A 19376-nucleotide genomic window follows, 5' to 3' on the forward strand; every position below is an offset into this window, starting at 1 on the left:
TGTCGACCTGGAACAAGAAGGTTCAGGCATTAGACCTTCCGATGCACCTGTCGCATGCGGTGCGTCAGAGCCTCAATTGGTGGCTCATACCCGAAAACCTGCAGAAGGGGAAATCCTTTCTACCGGTTACCTGGACGGTGGTAACAACAGATGCCAGTCTGTCAGGTTGGGGAGCAGTTCTGGAACAGGCTGCGGTCCAAGGGGTATGGTCCAAGACAGAGAGGACCTTACCCATCAACATTCTGGAGATCCGGGCGATACATCTAGCTCTAAAAGCCTGGACTATCAGGCTACAGGGTTGTCCGGTCAGGATCCAGTCCGACAATGCCACAGCAGTGGCTTATGTCAATCATCAGGGAGGCACCCGGAGCCGAGCTGCTCAAAAAGAGGTGAACCAGATCTTAGTCTGGGCAGAGATGCATGTGCCATGCATATCGGCAGTTTTCATCCCGGGAATAGAGAATTGGCAGGCGGACTATCTAAGTCGCCAGCAGTTACTTCCAGGGGAATGGTCTCTGCATCCCGACGTCTTTTGGGCCATATGCCAAAGATGGGGGGTTCCAGATGTAGATCTCTTTGCATCCCGATTCAACAAAAAGATAGACAGATTTGTGGCAAGGACAAAAGATCCTCTTGCATGCGGGACGGATGCGTTGGTGATTCCGTGGCATCGGTTCTCACTGATTTACGCATTCCCGCCTATTCTGCTACTACCACGACTCCTTCGCAGGATCAGGCAGGAAAGGAAGTCGGTACTTCTGGTGGCCCCCGCTTGGCCCAGAAGGACTTGGTATGCAGAAATAGTAAGGATGACGGTAGGTTCCCCGTGGACACTACCGGAACGCCCAGACCTGTTATCTCAAGGTCCAGTGTTCCATCCTGCCTTACAAACGCTAAATTTGACGGTTTGGCTATTGAGACCCACGTTCTGAAGAGTCGTGGGCTCTCAGGTCCTGTCATATCTACCTTGATTAATGCAAGGAAGCCAGCTTCCAGGATGATTTATCATAGAGTCTAGAAGGCTTATATAACCTGGTGTGAATCCAGAGATTGGCATCCCAGGAAATATGTCATAGGTAGAATCCTTGATTTTCTACAGATGGGATTAGAGATGAAGCTGGCCTTGAGAACCATCAAGGGCCAGGTTTCTGCTTTATCAGTATTATTTCAGCGGCCACTTGCTTCGCATTCTTTGGTCCGAAACTTTATGCAGGGGGTGATGCGTCTTAATCCTCCGGTTAAAGCGCCCCTAAACCCCTGGGACTTGAATTTGGTCCTGGCTGTGTTACAGAAACAGCCTTTTGAACCAATAAGTCAGATTCCTTTGGTCTTGTTGACAAGGAAATTAATTTTTCTGGTGGCCATCTCTTCTGCTAGAAGAGTATCAGAATTAGCAGCTCTTTCCTGTAAGGAGCCTTATTTGATTATACACAAGGATAGAGTGGTACTACGCCCTCAGCCTAGTTTTTTACCGAAGGTGGTTTCTGATTTTCATTTAAACCAAGACATTGTTCTACCTTCCTTTTTTCCAGATCCCTGTTCTCCGGAAGAGAGATCTCTACATTCGTTGGATGTAGTAAGAGCAGTTAAGGCCTATCTAGGGGCAACTACTCAGATCCGCAAGACGGATGTTTTGTTTGTGCTGCCAGAGGGTCCCAATAGAGGACAGGCAGCGTCAAAAGCTACCATTTCTAAATGGATTCGACAGTTGATCATTCAAGCTTACGGTTTGAAACAGAAGATTCCTCCGTTTCAGATCAGGGCACATTCCACAAGGGCTATTGGTGCTTCTTGGGCAGTGCATCACCGGGCCTCTATGGCTCAAGTCTGCAAGGCCGCAACCTGGTCTTCAGTTCATACATTCACCAGATTCTATCAGGTGGATGTGAGAAGGCATGAGGATATCGCCTTTGGGCGTAGTGTGCTGCAGGCAGCGGTACAGGGTCCTCAGGTCTGATTGCACCCTACTTGGTCGTGGTTCCCCCCCCTCAGGTAGCATTGCTCTGGGACATCCCATCAGTAATTACTGTGGCTCTGTGTCCCGTGATGTTCGAGAAAGAAAATAGGATTTTTTAAAACAGCTTACCTGTAAAATCCTTTTCTTTCGAAGGACATCACGGGACACAGAGGTCCCGCCCCTCTTCTAATACATTATATTGCTTGGCTACAAAACTGAGGTATCCCTGCAAGGGGGAGGGATTATATAGGGGGTTGAACTTCCTGATAGGGTGTGCCAGTGTCCAATCACCAGTGATACCTATATAACCCATCAGTAATTACTGTGGCTCTGTGTCCCGTGATGTCCTTCGAAAGAAAAGGATTTTACAGGTAAGCTGTTTTAAAAAATCCTATTTTTCTAGCACGCCAAGTCTCCCCGCTGTTTCTCATCTTGAGGCCGGCTTGCCCCTGTACCCTAAATCGATGCCCACCATACTTTTACTGACAAAGCTATGGGCCCGTATCAAACACAGTCTGGGTATGATGGGTTTCATGGTACATACTCTATTGTGGGGTAACCCTCATTACACGGAAATACATAAATTAGAGGGGTTTCAGTCCTGGGAGGCCATGGGTATTCGCTATATTTCCCAACTCTACAGTCAGATCATTTTAAAGTCCTTCATGGACCTACAGGAGGAGTCTGGGCTGCCAACAGATTATTTCTATAGATACCTCCAACTTCGGCATGCTTTACAATCTCAGGTACGACAGTCCAGGTTAGAACTATATTAATAGTAAAAAGGCCAGGTCTGAGCATGTAGGCCCTTTACAAAATAATCTACAATTGGTGACTGGGGACAAAGAGAAGGCAAATTTATTAAATACTTTCTTTAGCTCTGTGTATACAAAATAGCATGGGGGAGCTCATGTCCAAAATGGGGGTGGTAGTGACACAGCCCTGAATGATCCACAATGGCTCAAAAGGTGGATAAAGCACCTGGACCTGATGGCATCCACCCACGGATCCTAAAAGAATTGAGCTCTGTAGTTTCAAAGCCATTGTATCTAATTTTTAGGGACTCATTAATGACGGGAATAGTACCACTGGATTGGCGCAGGGCAAACGTGGTGCCTATATTTAAAAAGAAGTCAAAGTCTTTACCAAGTAACTATAGACCTGTTAGTTTAACTTCTATAGTCGGGAAGATACTGGAGCGTTTAATAAAAGACCACATAGACGAGTTCTTGCTAGAAAAAAAAAATTTAAGCAACAGACAGCATGGATTCGTGAAAGACAGAAGTTGTCAGACAAACCTGATTTCTTTTTTGAAGAGGTAAGTAAAACCTTGGACAGAGGGTGGCTGTGGACGTGGTATACTTGGATTTTGCAAAAGCGTTCGCCACACGCGGCTCATGTGTAAGGTAAAGTCTACAGGCTTGGAAATATCAGTTTGCAAATGGATAGAAAACTGGCTAAAAGACAGAATTCAGAGAGTAGTGGTTAATGATTCTTACTCTGAATGGTCTAAGGTTATCAGTGGTGTACCCCAAGGTTCAGTGCTGGGACCCTTACTTTTTAATATCTTTATAAATGATATTGGGTCTGGGATTGAAAGTAACATTTCTGTCTTTGCAGATGACACCAGGCTATGCAGTGGAATAACGTCCTTACAGGATGTCTCCAATTTACAAGCCGACCTCAATGCATCTAATTGGGCGACTATGTGGCAGATGAGGTTTAATGTTGAGAAATGTAAAGTTATGCACTTGGGGGCTAAGAATATGCATGCATCATACATGCTAGGGGGAGTACAACTGGGGGAATCCGTGGTGGAGAAGGATCTGGGGGTTTTGGTAGGTAAATAATATTCTTATTAAAGAAAATCAAACGTATCAACATAGAAACACTGCTAATAAATTTTATAAAATATGGCAACCTTGGCTAGACACCCCAGACTTAGCACCCTCCCAACTAGTCCTCAGTTGACTTCTCCAAATGTAATCTCTTAGTTTCTTTGAAACCATTACTATTTATTCTCACATAAGCATGACAATTTATAGTCTTTGGGCTTGATCACGGAATTAAAGATCATTCTAATTATCCACTTTTTCACTGGCCGGCTAATGGAGATAACCGCTGTAATCCCTTGGGTCTTTGTTACGGTCGAATTTCCAGTTTGTTTACTTCCCGTTGGAAGGTAGCCAGTTCATCTATATTACCTTTAGTTATTTGATTATGATTTTGTCCGCTAATCAGTTGTCCGCTCATCGTTAGCATGTATGGTGATAAAATCTGGAAAGGGGTACGTTTGTTTAAGTATTCTCTGCTGTGACTGGAAATGGCATATCTTAGCTTTAGGCACCCTGAGCCATGTCATGTATATTATACTGTTTCTACTGTATATGCTGATGATATTTTCTTCTGTGCTATTCTTTTTGTACAGTTGACCTTGTGATACAATAAAATCTTTTTTCTGATTTAAAAAAAAAAATCTTATAATTATTTTCTTGGGTTTTGAGTCTATAGAGCTAGAGTGGGTCAGCTGGTATAGGTGTGCTAATTGGTCCCCAGAGAATTCACACCCTAAATCACGCTCCCACTCATGGATAGAGGCTGGTTTAACTGTGGGGGAGGCCAGAGTGAGCAACTTATATAACTCTGAAATCATATGAGGTATAGGTTCTTCAGCAATAAATAAACGTTCAAACTGGGTAAGGGCAGACACTGCCCGTATTGAATGTCCGCAAGCTAAGAAAAAATTATGGAGCTGTTGTACCTCTAGAAGTCCATGGGGAAGCTACCGTGAAGTTCTCCAAGAGTTTCTAGAGTTTCTAATTTACCACAATAGGCTTTGCCATCTGGTGCCCAGGCCCAAAAAAAAGCCATGTTTTCTCCTGGCAGGAACCAGGTAAAACCCCTCAATGGTGTCAACTGGTATACAGAGGGCGTCAAAGAGAGCAGGCAGTTGATACAATCCCAGACCCTTAGAGTATGGGTCGTGAAAGGTGACACAGCATCTGACAAGCCTCTGTACTCCCGAGGCAAGCATGGGACGTACAATAGGTTATACCCTGCCATGAACTTCTCTAGAGTGACCAACAGCTTAGTTTTTGTATGGTGCCGCCAGTTGAGAATTGTCTGTAGGACCACTGCTCTATAATATTGTTTGATGTCAGGTACACCCAAGCCACCCGATTGTATAGAGCGTTTTAACACTCACATGGCTATTCGTGGTTTTTGTCCAGACCAGATAAAATCAGTAAACAAACTTGTGAGCTGAGCAAAGAACCCTTAAGGCAAAGACACAGGTACCACCTGCAGGAAAAAATGATCCTACTGAGGATGTTCATCTAAATTACATTTTTTGTCCTAGCCGGGAGTAAGCAGTCTTATTCCAAAACTGTATGTCTTTGCAAATTGAACTTGGCAAGGGAGTATAGCTTTGTGTGTACAATGTCTCAGGCTTGTCAGTAAGGTTGATTCCCAGATATATCAGAGAGGATTTCGCCCAGGTAAATAAAAAGGCCTGTTGCAGGTTAGTGGCTAAGGTGGAAGGTAAGGTAATAGGTAAAACTTCGGATTTAGTATAGTTAATCTTAAAATTAGATGCCAAACCAAAAAGTTGAAGTTCCCTCATCAAATTAGGCAGGGAGACCAGGGGGTCCGTGATGTGGAAAAGATATCGCCCGCGTAAGCCGAGAGCTTATATGCCACTGTGCCTACTGTCACACCTCTAATGTTCATGTTAGCTCGAATGACCCTAAGAAACGGCTCCAACGCTAGGGTAAAGAGGAAGGGGGAAAGTGTACACTCTTGTCTCATGCCATTCCTAATAGGGAACCTCTGGGAGAGCCTAATATTAACCCAAACCTGGGCACTTGAGGAAATATATAGAGCCGAGTTCCAACTCAGCACATGTAGACCAGACCCAGAGTCTCCACTACTGTGGTTAGATATGACCAGTCAACACAGTCAAACACTTTTTCTGCGTCAATAGATAAAATGAGAGAGAGCAAAGGTGTTTGACGAGCGCGCACCCAGTGGATTAACTGAATAGCCCTAAGATAGCTGTCCCTAGCCTCTCGAAACCTGTCTGATCCAGGTGTATCACTGATGGAAGAAGATACTTCAATTGATTTGCAAGAATTTTTGCAAACATTTTGAGATCTGCATTCAACAAAGAAATAGGGTGATAATTTTGGGGTAGAATATGATCCTTGCCCTCATTTGGAAAACGTGATGTGGGCCTACAAAGCTTCAGAGGGATTAGGCTACCTGTTGCAATCAAATTGATGTATCTGCACATTGGGGTCAGTAATAGCGGCAGATATGTGGCGTAGTAGGCTTTTGTGTAACCTTCTGGTCTAGGGCTCTTACCATTAGGTAAGGATTGAACTGTGGCTTCTACCTCTGTAGAGGTGATAGGGGACCCCAAAATTGGCCGTTGTTCTGCTGTCAGGGATGGGAGCACTTTAAAAAAAAATAATATTCTTTATTTTATTTTTACTGTCCCTTTAATTTTTTTCCCTTTTTATTCCTATCACAAGAAATGTAAATAGAAATAAGGGATGACAGTTCCTCTTTATGGAGACATCTGGGATCTATAAGACCCCAGATCTCTCCTCTACGCTTGAAAGCATCAAATGGAGAAAAAAAAACATTGATTTGATGCTTTCAGAAAAAATTGTTTACATCCGCCCTAAACCAGAAGTGACGTCATGACATCACTCCGGTCCTCCTAGATCATAGAGGTGAGGAGAGACGATCTTGTTTCCTGGGCTCGCCGGTAAGAATGGTAAACCCAAGAAACGGCTTCTAAAAGCGATCCAGCGGCTAATCAGTCACCGGGATCGCTTTTATCTGAAAGGGAATTGCCAGCTGAAAGAAAAAAAAAAGGGTTATAGCTGATAGCTTTAGCCATAACCCCGATAAATCACTTCAAACCTGTAGCGTAAATGTATGATGGGGGTCTTGAAGTGGTTACAATTGTACTTTGTAGTTGATCACAGTCTTCTCTCACACTCAAGTTGCAGATCTCAAAGCCTAGAAGCCTTTTCTCTCCCCTGCTGAGGCTCCTGTATGAAGGTATGTGCCCACATGCCTTTGGGGAATGTTTGCTTGTCTTGCTGGGTCCTCCAGGGTTTCCCTCCTCACAGTGTGAATGTCCAGGCTTCCCTCTGGTAGCTTCCACATTAAATCCTTTAATTAGGCATCTTTTTGGCTGCCCTTTCTGGTGTTAATGCACCCCATTGTGCAGTTTCCCAACTTTGCTTAGGGTTCTTGGATGCTAGGATCTCACAGTTGCCCTGGTAGCACCACATCATTGGAAATGCTTACCCATTCAATCTCACACTCCTCTCCCCTGTGGATTAATTTTCTATCACATATGATTACACCACTTGCAGTTTTTAACTTTCTTTAGTACTACAGCATTGAAAAAATATTTATAACCCTTGAAATTTTTGACAACGTAAATGTATTTTATTGGGATTTTATGTGATAGACCAACAGAAAGTGGCATATAATTGTAAAGTGGAAGGAAAATAATAAATGGTTTTCAACATGTTTTACAAATATCTGAAAAGTGTGGCGTGCGTTTGTATTCAGCCCCCCTGAGTCAATACTTTGTAGAACCACCTTTCGCTGCAATTTGGGTATGTCTCTACCAGCTTTGCACATCTAGAGAGTGAAATTTTTGTACATTCTTCATTGCAAAATAGCTCAAGCTCTGTCAGATTGGATGGAGAGTATCTGTGAACAGCAATTGTCAAGTCTTACCACAGATTCTCAATTGGATTTAGGTCTGGACTTTGACTGGGCCATTCTAACACACGAACATGCTTTGTTCTAAACCATTCGATTCGAGCTCTGGCTGTATGTTTAGGGTAGTTTTTCTGCTGGAAGGTGAACCTCCGCCCCAGTCTCAAGTCTTTTGCGGACTCTAAAAGGTTTTCTTCTAAGATTGCCCTGTATTTGGCTCCATCTATCTTCCCATCAACTCTGACCAGCTTCCCTGTCCTTACTGAAGAAAAGCATCCCCACAACACGATGCTGCCATCACCATGTTTCATGGTGGGGATAGTGTATTCAGGGTGATGTGCAGTGTTAGTTTTCCACCACACATAACATTTTGCTTTCAGGCCAAAAAGTTACATTTTAGTCTCATCTGACCAGAGCACATTCTTCCACGTGTTTGCTGTGTTCCCCACGTGGCTTCTCACAAACTGAAAAAGGGAATTCTTATGGCTTTCTTTCAACAATGGCTTTCTTTATGCCACTCTTCCATAAAGGCCAGATTTTTGGCGTGCACAACTAATAGTTGTGCTGTGGACAGATTCTCCCACCTGAGCTGTGGATCTCTGTAGCTCCTTCAGAGTTACCATGGGCCTCTTGGCTGCTTCTCTGATTAATGCTCTCCTTCCCCGGCCTGTCAGTTTAAGTGGACGGCCATGTCTTGGTAGGTTTGCAGTTGTGCCATACTCTTTCCATTTTTGGTTGATGGATTGAACAGTGCCCCGTGAGATGTTCAAAGTTTGGGATATTTTTTTTATAACCTAACCCTGCTTTAAACTTCTCCACAACTTTATTCCTGACCTGTCTGGTGTGCCTTTATAATGCTGTTTTTTCACTAAGGTTTTCTAACAAACCTCTGAGGGCTTCACAGAACAGCTGTATTTGAACTGGGATTAAATTACACACAGGTGGACTCTATTTACTAACTAGGTGACTTATGACGGCAATTGGTTACACTAGATTTTACTTAGGGGTATCAGAGTAAAGGGGCTGCATACAAATGTATGCCACACTTTTCAGATATTTATTTTGCTTTCACTTCACAATCATGGGCCACTTTGTGTTGGTCTATCACATAAAATCCCAATAAAATAAAATTCTGTTTTTAGTCGTAACATGACAAAATGCGGAAAATTTCAAGGGGTGTGAATACTTTTAGAAGACACTTTACTTTTTCCAAGGGATCTCGTGACCTGCAGGATCAGTAGAGATCAGTTCACAAGTGTGCCTCTTTTCTTTCTTGGAAGGAAGTATTCTCCCGGTGGGTACGGCTTCCCCCACCCGTGGGTACAGGAAAGTAATTTGCACCATGTATGGCCTGCCCAAGTCCAGAGGCTTTTGTGGGATGAGGATCCTGGAAAATAGATCCTCTTTTGCGAATGAACTGCAATTTCATCCCTTCTTCTCTGTCAGGCTAATATTCCTAATGTTTGTACTAGGATTCCTACTCCTAGCTCATTGATGTAGTATTCTCCTCTTTGCAAGGCTTTTGTTTTGATTCCTAGAACTTTATATTTAAAGCAGTATTAAACCCAAAAACAAAAATATAATATATTGCAGCTCATCAATCCTTAGATGTGGAAGCTGCATTCGTTTCTTAGATTTTTTTCCTTCTGTTTTCACCTGGTGATTTGGCCAGTAACACACCTGTATCAGGGTGCCACACTCTGGATAAAGGAGCACAGAAGCAGCTTTAGGCAGCAGCCCTGTTAGTCTAGGGCAGTGATGGTGAACCTTGGCACCCCAGATGTTTTGAAACTACATTCCCCATGATGCTCATGCACTCTGCAGTGTAGTTGAGCATCATGGGAAATGTAGTTCCAAAACATCTGGTGTGCCAAGGTTCGCCATCACTGGTCTAGGGGTAGGGGAGAAGATGCACTACCAGAGTTAGATACACTAAGAAGTTGAAGCCCAACTGTAAGCACCCCTGTTGGTGTGCTTAGTGTTTGTAAACTTAAAAAAAAATTGCACTGGTTCTTTAATTCATTCAAATGTGATTTGTCATGTTACTATTATATTTCTGCCTGACATTGCTGTTTTACCTGGTTGATCCTGCCTGTGCCGCTCCTCCTTCAAGTAAACCACGGTAAGCATGGCAGCTGATCCATGCTAGTGTAATTAGTTTAGTCTTGTGTCATCCCGTTAAAGGTACAGGCATGCTGTGCAAGAGCATAGCACATCTGTATCTTCTGTAGTCAGTACACAGCTGCATCTCCTGCCCATCCCTCCTGTAATTACATACATGCCCCAACACAGGACATGCCCATTGGCAGGTCCATGCATCACTGTGGAAACTATAGCAATCACATGACCGACACTTCTGAAGCACAAGGAAACCTGTAGGCAAGTTTACAAAAAAAAAAAAAAAAGCACAGTCAATATAGGCCTAATTTCTTTAATGAAAAATGATTGTATGATTAGTAAGGTTCACAACTACTTTAAATAGTTTGTCCCGGCATTAACTGCTACATCTGCATGAACGTTTTGTTCTGTTGAAAAAAAACAACAGATATACTAGCTGGATCACTAGGTGAAAATGAAAGAAAACCTAAAAAAGAAAACAAATGCAGCCATCACATCTAAGAAATGGTAAGCTGTAGGGCTGAAATAGCTAATTTACATAATCAATTACATTTGATAATAATAATTGTCAACTATTTTCATTATCTATTAGTTAGTCAGCCAATCAGTTGACCTCTTTACAGAATCCATTATTTGTTTACATATCAGGAAACAGGGCAGGAAAAGGAAGTGATTCTAAAGGCAGAAGGTTTTTTTTTTTTTTTAACCTTAAAGCATTCTAGGTATTAAGGTAAAAAACCTTCTCCCCCCTACTCCCCTGTGAATTTACCTGATCCTGATCTCGATCCATTGCTGTGCCTGAGAGCAGCAGCACTGTTCTCTCTCTCTCTCCTCACAGGACTTAGACATTGGCATATGCTGCTATTAGTTACAGCCTGTGAGGAGGGAGCAGGGGGCGGGGCTGAGCTGCACTGTGTGTGTCAAAAGAAGCACACAGTGCATCTAGGGTTCAAGCTCACATGAGCACTCTATAGCGAATGGCTTGTTATGGGGGCACTCTGAAGGCAGGAGGAGCCAGAAGCGCCGGTGGGGGACCCCAGAAGAGGAGGATCGGTGCTGCTCTGTGCAAAACCATTACACAGAGCAGGTAAGTTTGACAAGTTTTTAATAAAATAAAATCAGTTTATAATCACTTTAAGGGCGCTCTGCAGGAAAGCTCAGCATCTGAACCCAGAGAAGCTGGAACCCGATAGACTGGAGGTAATATAAGGATTTCCAATTAGATTGAAAGTAAAAGTTTACCAGTATTGTGCATTATACACTGCTCAAAAAAATTAAAGGAACACTTTGAAAACACATCAGATCTCAATGGTGAAAAATATCATGCTGGATATCTATACTGATATGGACTGGGTTATGTGTTAGGAGCGAAAGGACGCCACATTGTTTGATGGAAATGAAAATTATCAACCCACAGAGGGCTGAACTCAAAGACACCCTGAAAATCAAAGTGAAAAAATTATGCAGCAGGCTAGTCCATTTTGCTGAAATTTCATTGCAGCAACTCAAAATGGTACTCGGTAGTTTGTATGGCCCCCACGTATGCATACCTGAGGATGTTGGGGCATGCTCCTAATGAGACAACGGATGTTGTCCTGGGGTATTTTCTCCCAGGTCTGAACCAGAGCATCACTGGGCACCTGAACAGACCGAGGTGCAACCTGCCTGCATCAGCTGGACCGAAACATAATGTCCCAGAGGTGTTCTATTGGTTTTAGGTCAGGTGAGTGTGGGGCCCATTCAATAATATCAATTCCTTCATCCTCCAAGAACTGGCTGCATACTCTCGCCACATGAGGCCGGGCATTGTCGTGAACCAGGAGGAACCCAGAACCCACTGCACCAGCGTAGGCTCTGACAATGGGTCCAAGGATTTCATCCCGATACCTAATGGCAGTCAGGGTGCCATTGTCTAGCCTGTAGGGGTCTGTGCGTCCCTCCATGGATATGCCTCCCAGACCATCACTGATCCACCACCAAACCAGTCATGCTAAACGATGTTACAGGTAGCATAACATTCTCCATGGCTTCTCCAGACCCTTTCATATCTGTCACATGTGCTCAGGGTGAACCTGCTCTCATCTGTGACAAGCACAGGGCGCCAGTGGGGGACCTGCCAATTCTGGAGTTCAATGGCAAATGCCAATCGAGCCCCATGGTGTTGGGCAGTGAGCACAGGGCCCACTAGAGGACATCAGGCCCTCAGGCCACCCTCATGAAGTCTGTTTCTGATTGTTCAGAGACATTCACACCAGTGGCCTGCTGGAGGTCATTTTGTAGGGCTCTGGCAGTGCTCATCCTGTTCCTCCTTGCACAAGGAGCATATACCGGTCCTGCTGATGGGTTAAGGACCTTCTAAGGCTCTCCTAGAGTAACTGCCTGCCTCCTGTAATCTCCTCCATGCTCTTGAGACTGTTGAGACTGTTCTGGGAAACACAGCAAACCTTCTGGCAATGGCATATATTGATGTGTCATCCTGGAGGAGTTGGACTGCCTGTGCAAACTCTATAGGGTCCAGGTATTGCTTCATGCTACCAGCAGTGACACTGGCCCTGACCAAATGCAAAACTAGTGAAAAACAGTCAGAAAAGATGAGTAGGGAAAAAATTGTCAGTGGCCTCCACCTGTAAAACTATTCCTGTTTTGGAGGTCACCTCATTGTTGCCCATCTAGTGCACATGTTAATTTCATTAACATCAAAGCAGCTGCAACTGATTAACAACCCCCTCTGCTTCTCTAACTGACCAGATCATATCCCAGGAGTTTAATTGACTCAATGCTATACTTTGATTAAAAAGTGTTCCTTTATTTTTTTTTTAATGCAGTGTATTTAAAATGATTATATCCATCCAAATAAGCCTTTAGTACTACTTTAATATAAAAGATTAATATTTTAAACTGAGCTGCAGCACGGTGGCCAAGACCATATATCGGTTTAACAGGACAGGTTCCACCCAGAACAGGCCACGCCATGGTCAACAAAAGAAGTTGAGTGCATGTGCTCAGCGTCATATACAGAGGTTGTCTTTGGAAAATAAACGTATGAGTGTTGCCAGAATTGCTGCAGATGTTGAAGGGGTGGGGGGTCAGCCTTTCAGTGCTCAAACCATACGCCGCACACTGCATCAAATTGGTCTGCATGGCTGTTGTCCCAGAAGGAAGCCTCTTCTAAAGATGATGCACAAGAAAGCCCCCAAACAGTTTGCTGAAGACAAGCAGACTAAGGACATGGATTATTGGAACCATGTCCTGTGGTCTGATGAGACCAAGATAAAATTATTTGGTTCAGATGGTGTCAAGCGTGTGTGGCGGAAACCAGGTGAGGAGTACAAAGACAAGTGTGTCTTGCCTATAGTGAAGCATGGTGGTGGGAGTGTCATGGTCTGGGGCTGCATGAATGCTGCCGGCACTGGGGAGCTATAGTTCATTGAGGGAACCATGAATGCCAACATGTACTGTGACATACTGAAGCAGAGCATGATCCCCTCACTTTGGACACAGGGCCACAGGGCAGTATTCCAACATAAAGACCACAAACACACCTCCAAGACGACCACTGCCCTGCTTAAGTAGCTGAGGGTAAAAGTGAAGGACTGGCCAAACATGTCTCCAGACCTAAACCCTGTTGGGCATCCTCAAACGGAAGGTGGAGGAGAGCAAGGTGTCTAACATCCACCAGCTCTTTGATGTCATCATGGAGGAGTGGAAGAGGACTCCAGTGGCAACCTGTGAAGCTCTGGTAGACTCCATGCCCAAGAGGGTTAAGGCAGTGCTGAAAAATAATGGTGGCCACACAAAATATTGACACTTTGGACCCAATTTGGACATTTTCACTTAGGGGTGTACTCACTTTTGTTGCCAACGGTTTAGACATTAATAGCTGTGTGTTGAGTTATTTTGAGGGGACAGCAAATTTACACTGTTATGCAAGCTGTACACTCACTACTTTTTGTTGATGTTTCTATCCGATTAATCGAAACAATAAGCAGCCAACTAATTGATTATGAAAATAATCATTAGTTCCAGCCCTAGTAAGCTGCAATATAATAAATGTTTGCTTTAATAATTGTACAAACAGGTATGTACTCTGGGTATCGTTCCCCTGAAACACTTATGGGTGTGAATTGAAAGGACCCATCATTTTGGTCCTGATGTGCTTGTTCTCTAAATTACAGCATCTCTTCCTACTCTTCCGTGCAGCTTCTGATCTTCTTAAAAGGATTCAGGGTTACTACCCTTTTATTTTTCCCAGATATGTTTTTTTCCCACTCATCAGTTGGATTTTCTGCTGAAGTTTCTCTCACATCCATGTACTGTATGTCTTTTAGAGATTACTTGTCTTATCAGGTAACATCCATCTAATATGAATGTGACAACAAATTGTGCAACAGCCGAAGGCAACTAAGCCGCAAGCACAATATACCATTGGTGAAAACCATGTGTAAGAAGTGCTGGCCTATTTTGGTCAAATAAACACTAAACAAAAAAATAATATGAATAAATATAGATTTCATTTAAGCAAATCTACAGTGAAAGTAATTCTCAGGGTAAATTACAGTGATAGCTCACACAGGCATTTCCCACAAGATATGGTAAAAAAAACCCCTTGTTGTAAATGCAAATAAAAAAAATAGTAATGAATACAATGTATAAAGGTAGAGTACCAGACAGAGTACATAAAAGTGAAATTCGAAACTTGGTGTACACCAAAAATAAGTCCAAAAAATGTTCAAACAAAAAATCTCTCAAACTTTGTGCTGATAAACACTCCAAGTGAAAACCCCCACTGTCCTGTTAAGGGCAAATGCTCACCTTCGATATTGACCATCACTACAAAGGTTACAAACAGAGTTTTTTGGCACCAGGACCGAGAGGACACTTGAAGATGGAATTTGCATTGGCTTTGTCTTTCAGTATGATACAGCCTGCATGAATGACCAGCACATCTCAATGGAACCACAATGCCCAGCTCCACAAATGAATCATCAGACTCAGTTATCAAGGGGATACATCCAGCATTAAAGCTCATTAAGGCATGAAAAGGAGCATATTGCTCATGCAGAAAACAATTTTATTAAAACCAATAAATTATACTCACATGTATATAGCAATATAGGAAGAAAAAAATGCTCCTGATGATGTCATACACAACAAAATGCATTGGGTGGAGCTTAGTAATCCTGGAGTGAACAAACTTTTGGCTGGAGGGATCGGAGCTTTGTATTGCGTTTCTGGGTATACTCCTCCAAGACAGCGCTGTTATCTATTATAAGCAACTATTATGAGCAGCAGTTTTTCTTCCTATATACATGTGAGTGTAATTTATTGGTTTTGATAAAAATGTTTTCTGCATAAGTAATATGTTCTTTTTCTTGCGTTTACCTAATGTAAGCAGACCGTTAGGCCCCACTAACACAACACATTACCATGTGTTAAGGCAGCAAATGTTTTGATTCATTTGTTTCTAGAGAAATTCACCCTCTGTTAGTCCTGGGTACCATTGTCACTGGAGCAGAAAGTGACTGAAAAAAAAGTTTCATCTTCAATACACGTTAATATGTAATATTTTAAATGTACCTATTTTAAAAATATATATATATATTTTTAGCCCTTAGTATTATATTATAAGGAGTAAAATCTTGAAAAGTTGACTGCACATTTCCTTTCTTTTTTTATTTTTTAACATGTATTTTTTACTTTCATCTTCTATAACAGAGGGCAACTGGGGACAGCAAATTATAAGGGACATTGATTTGTATAGTAGCTGGTAAGGCAGTGATCCCTTGTAACATGATAGTGACATGTCTCTTGTAACACGTCTTTTACAGAATGTCCCTGGTCTCCATCCATACCTTTGGCATACAGTCTATGACCATCACTTGTAGTATGTCATTTAATGATAAAAGGATAGCAATTAAGGCCCTTTATATCTTCTTAGTCTACCACCCTTGGTATATAGATGACCTGCTTGTTGACAAAATATTTTTTGGAACACTTTTAACAATGATACATTGTTCATGCAATCTTTGTATTTGCACCTAGATGTACTGTATATAACTATATACTACAAACCTTCATAATCTACATAATCTGCACTCATCCTAGAACAACTGTAGTTCACAGAAGATAAAAATGTTCTCTGAAAACACCAACCCAGTCCCCAAGATCATTCACAGAAGATAAAGCAATATTTACGGCATTGTAAAACTTGGGAATTCGAGAATAAAGTAGTTTATGGATTTATTATTTTTCAAGGTGAGTTTCAGTAAAATAGCCACGTGATGTTCATTTGTATATACATTGATCACAGCTTGTCAGTCAAAATAAATAAGTGGCAATATAATAACTTAAGGACAATATAAAATAAATATGCTATTTAAATAAATATATAAATATTTAAATAATACATAGCAAAAATAAATAAATAATGCAAACAACATCTAACTATAGTTCTGCAGTCACACGCTGCAGAAGGTTTAACAAATCAGCAAGGAAAATCTTGACAGTCTTCAGTTCTCTGGGAAAGTTACATTGATTGCACATCTCCTACAAATAAAAAGATAAATATGTCAGTCTTTTTAGCAGCAGCAAAATATTGTACTGTATATTATTGTATTGTCTGAATTAATAAACCAAGAATGTCTGACATAGAAACCTAACGTTTCAGAAGCTTGCATCGTCCATCTATTAGTTAAGCTAATATATGGTATCACATGAATACCAAACAAAATATTTAGCAGATAGTTAAAGTGTTACTAAACCCATAACAGTAAAATCAGTCTGTATATGCAGTATAACAAGCATGCTTGTTATACTCACGGTGGAACCTAAGGGGTTAATCCTCTACATTATGTAAAAAGGCTGTTTGATCCTGGCTTCTCTGATCCACCTCTCCTTCCACTGTCCCCTGATAATTTCCTGATAACACAGATCCTATGGAGTCAGGCTGCGTATGCTCAGTTTGGTGTGTATTGCTAGAAAAGTGTTTTTTTTCTTGAGAGAGTGCATGTGACCAGCACAGGGCCAATCAGCACTGTCCAGGCAGAGGGTCAAGGGTCTTGCAGTCTCATAGGGCAGTCTGAAAACTCCTCCTAGAAGCTTTAACCAGTGCTTGGCTGGACACTGCTAGAAGTCACAAGACTGCTATATACTGCTGATGAGAAAAGGTAGTTAGCAGTTTATATTTAAAATTGTTCCCTTGTCAATTTCTATGTAAAGTCAACAGTGGGTATTTGAATAATTTAAGTTAGAAATGTCACTTTACTTTTTTTTTTTGCTCACACTGTTACTTGTAGTAGTGCCTCTGTAAATGGAGAGCTTTACTTCAGCCATAAGTGCTAATACTGAAAGTATAAGGTGTCTTTACAACAAATTCTACACGTCAGTGACCACAGCCTTGAGAGATACTTTGTGTGGTCACTTGAAAACAGGAAGTTGCTCTCCCTAGAAAGCACAGCTCTTTTAATTAGAACTATGGCCTCCCAATAGTTAACAAATAAAAAAAATAACCAGCATCTAGTTATTAGTACATCTGCACAGGCCCCCTGCAAAGTCCCACAAATGCCTGCCAATGGCGTCCACCAGTGCAGCTTCCTGTGGTGGTGTGGGAAGCATCTTGCACTGCTCCTGAAGTTAGAGCAGTGATACCACTCTTATGTAGGCTTTTCCTGTTTGCACATCAGTGGGATTAAAAATGTTGCCAGCGGTGTGGCTATTGACTGATTCACAAGTTTGTAGCGTATTCTGTTTACATTTATGAAGCTTGTGCATCACATATTAACTGGATTTAGTATCAGTTTAGACTTCCATACAGGAGCCTTTAGTTGTGCTTTACACAGAATGTACAGACACACTATGGGGTTGATTTATTAAAGGCAAATCTACTTTGCTCTACAAGTGCTTTGCAAGTGCACTTGGAAGTGCAGTCGCTTTAGATCTGAGGGGAAGATCTGAAATGAAGGGAAGCTCTGCTGATTTTATCATCCAATCATGTACAAGCAAAAATGCTGTTTTTTTATTTTGCTTGCATGTCCCCTTCAGATCTACAGCGACTGCACTTCCAAGTGCACTTGTAGTGCAAAGCGGATTTGCTTTAAGTAAATAAACCCCCCGTCTTTAAAGGTATTTTTTATGATTCAGTGTAGTGTCAGCTATTACAAATACGCAAAATATTACAAAATTATAAGGCGCTGTATAACACCGAGCCCCCAGTGAGGCTTTGAAATTGTGCTACTTCAGCGTGATTTGCACTGCTGATTGCATTGCGTCTTGCAACTTCAGTCTATATAAGTCGCAATGAAATGAGCAAAACATAGTGCAGGAACCTTTTTCATAATCGCTGCAACATGAGTCACAGCGATATGAACGGTTCTATTGCTGGAAATGGGATGCAACTTGTCATGCGATTTTAAACCGTCAAATTCCATGACATGTCGCATCAGTGTGAACGAGGGCTTAGCATTTCAGTAGTTTCCAAACATTTTCCTAGAACTGCAGCTTCATGCAAATAATTCTGCATTGTGTAAACTTACATCTCTATACTATACATCTCTCTGCAGGTAATGCTGCTCATTGAACTATGGGTGGTGGAGGAATATAAATAATGTTCTATATGATTATATTCTATATAAAAAGACTGCAAGAGATTTTAGTGGATAGAGATGGAATTCGTTAGCATTCAGAATTAGAGGCTTGAGATTAGTTGTTCCTCAAAGACAACATTGCAGGTAACCGGACAAAATAAAACAGGGAATAATATGTGACCCATATCATTAATGTGGTGTGAAATACCACTAGGTGATAAGATAAAAATGTGCAACTAATGAATGTGATGAAAATGGTGATCAGCGACAAGCCTAAATCGCTAGAATCGCTATGCAGTAAAAATCAAGCATAAATCGCCTATGTAGTGCTAGCTTCTTATATGTCTTGGATGTGCCAAGGTTTCCCTGTCATTTTTTAAAAATTTTTTAACTTACCCGTAAACGTAAAAATTCCAGGCTGTTGCCCAACCGTGCTTAACCCTGCTCCCACACCCCCCCCTTCCAAATCCTTTTCTAACTACCTGAGGGCACTCTGATCTGGTCATGTGATCTCTCCAGCGGCCGGCTTCAGGGGAAAGGAGACATTGGCGACAACAGATAGAATGCCTGGGCAGTAACATTACCCATAGGCTTCTGTTGTCGGCTGTCCCTCCTCTACCCTGAAGCCACTGCTGGGAGCCGATCACATTACCAGATCGGAGCATTCTGAGAATAGGTAAGCATATTCCTTTCACAGGGTAGTTAGAATAGGACTTAGAAGATGGGTGGGAGCAGGCTTAAGCATAGTTGGGCAATGTCCTTGAATTCCACTTTTAAGTGAGGGAAAAAAAAAATTTAAGTTCTCCCCAGAACAAGAATAGAGGAGAAATATTTCAACTGGGACACTTGTTGCACTGACAATCGTCAGAGAGTGGACTTCCTTCACTAGAGAAACTTTAGAGAAACTTTTTCACTTCCTGTCTTTGGGATAGGAAGTGAAAACTCGTCATTGAGACAGAGAGGGCCAAAAAAAG

The sequence above is a fragment of the Aquarana catesbeiana genome, linkage group LG01, assembly GCF_042186555.1.
Source record: "Aquarana catesbeiana isolate 2022-GZ linkage group LG01, ASM4218655v1, whole genome shotgun sequence".
Taxonomy (NCBI): Eukaryota; Metazoa; Chordata; class Amphibia; order Anura; family Ranidae; genus Aquarana; species Aquarana catesbeiana.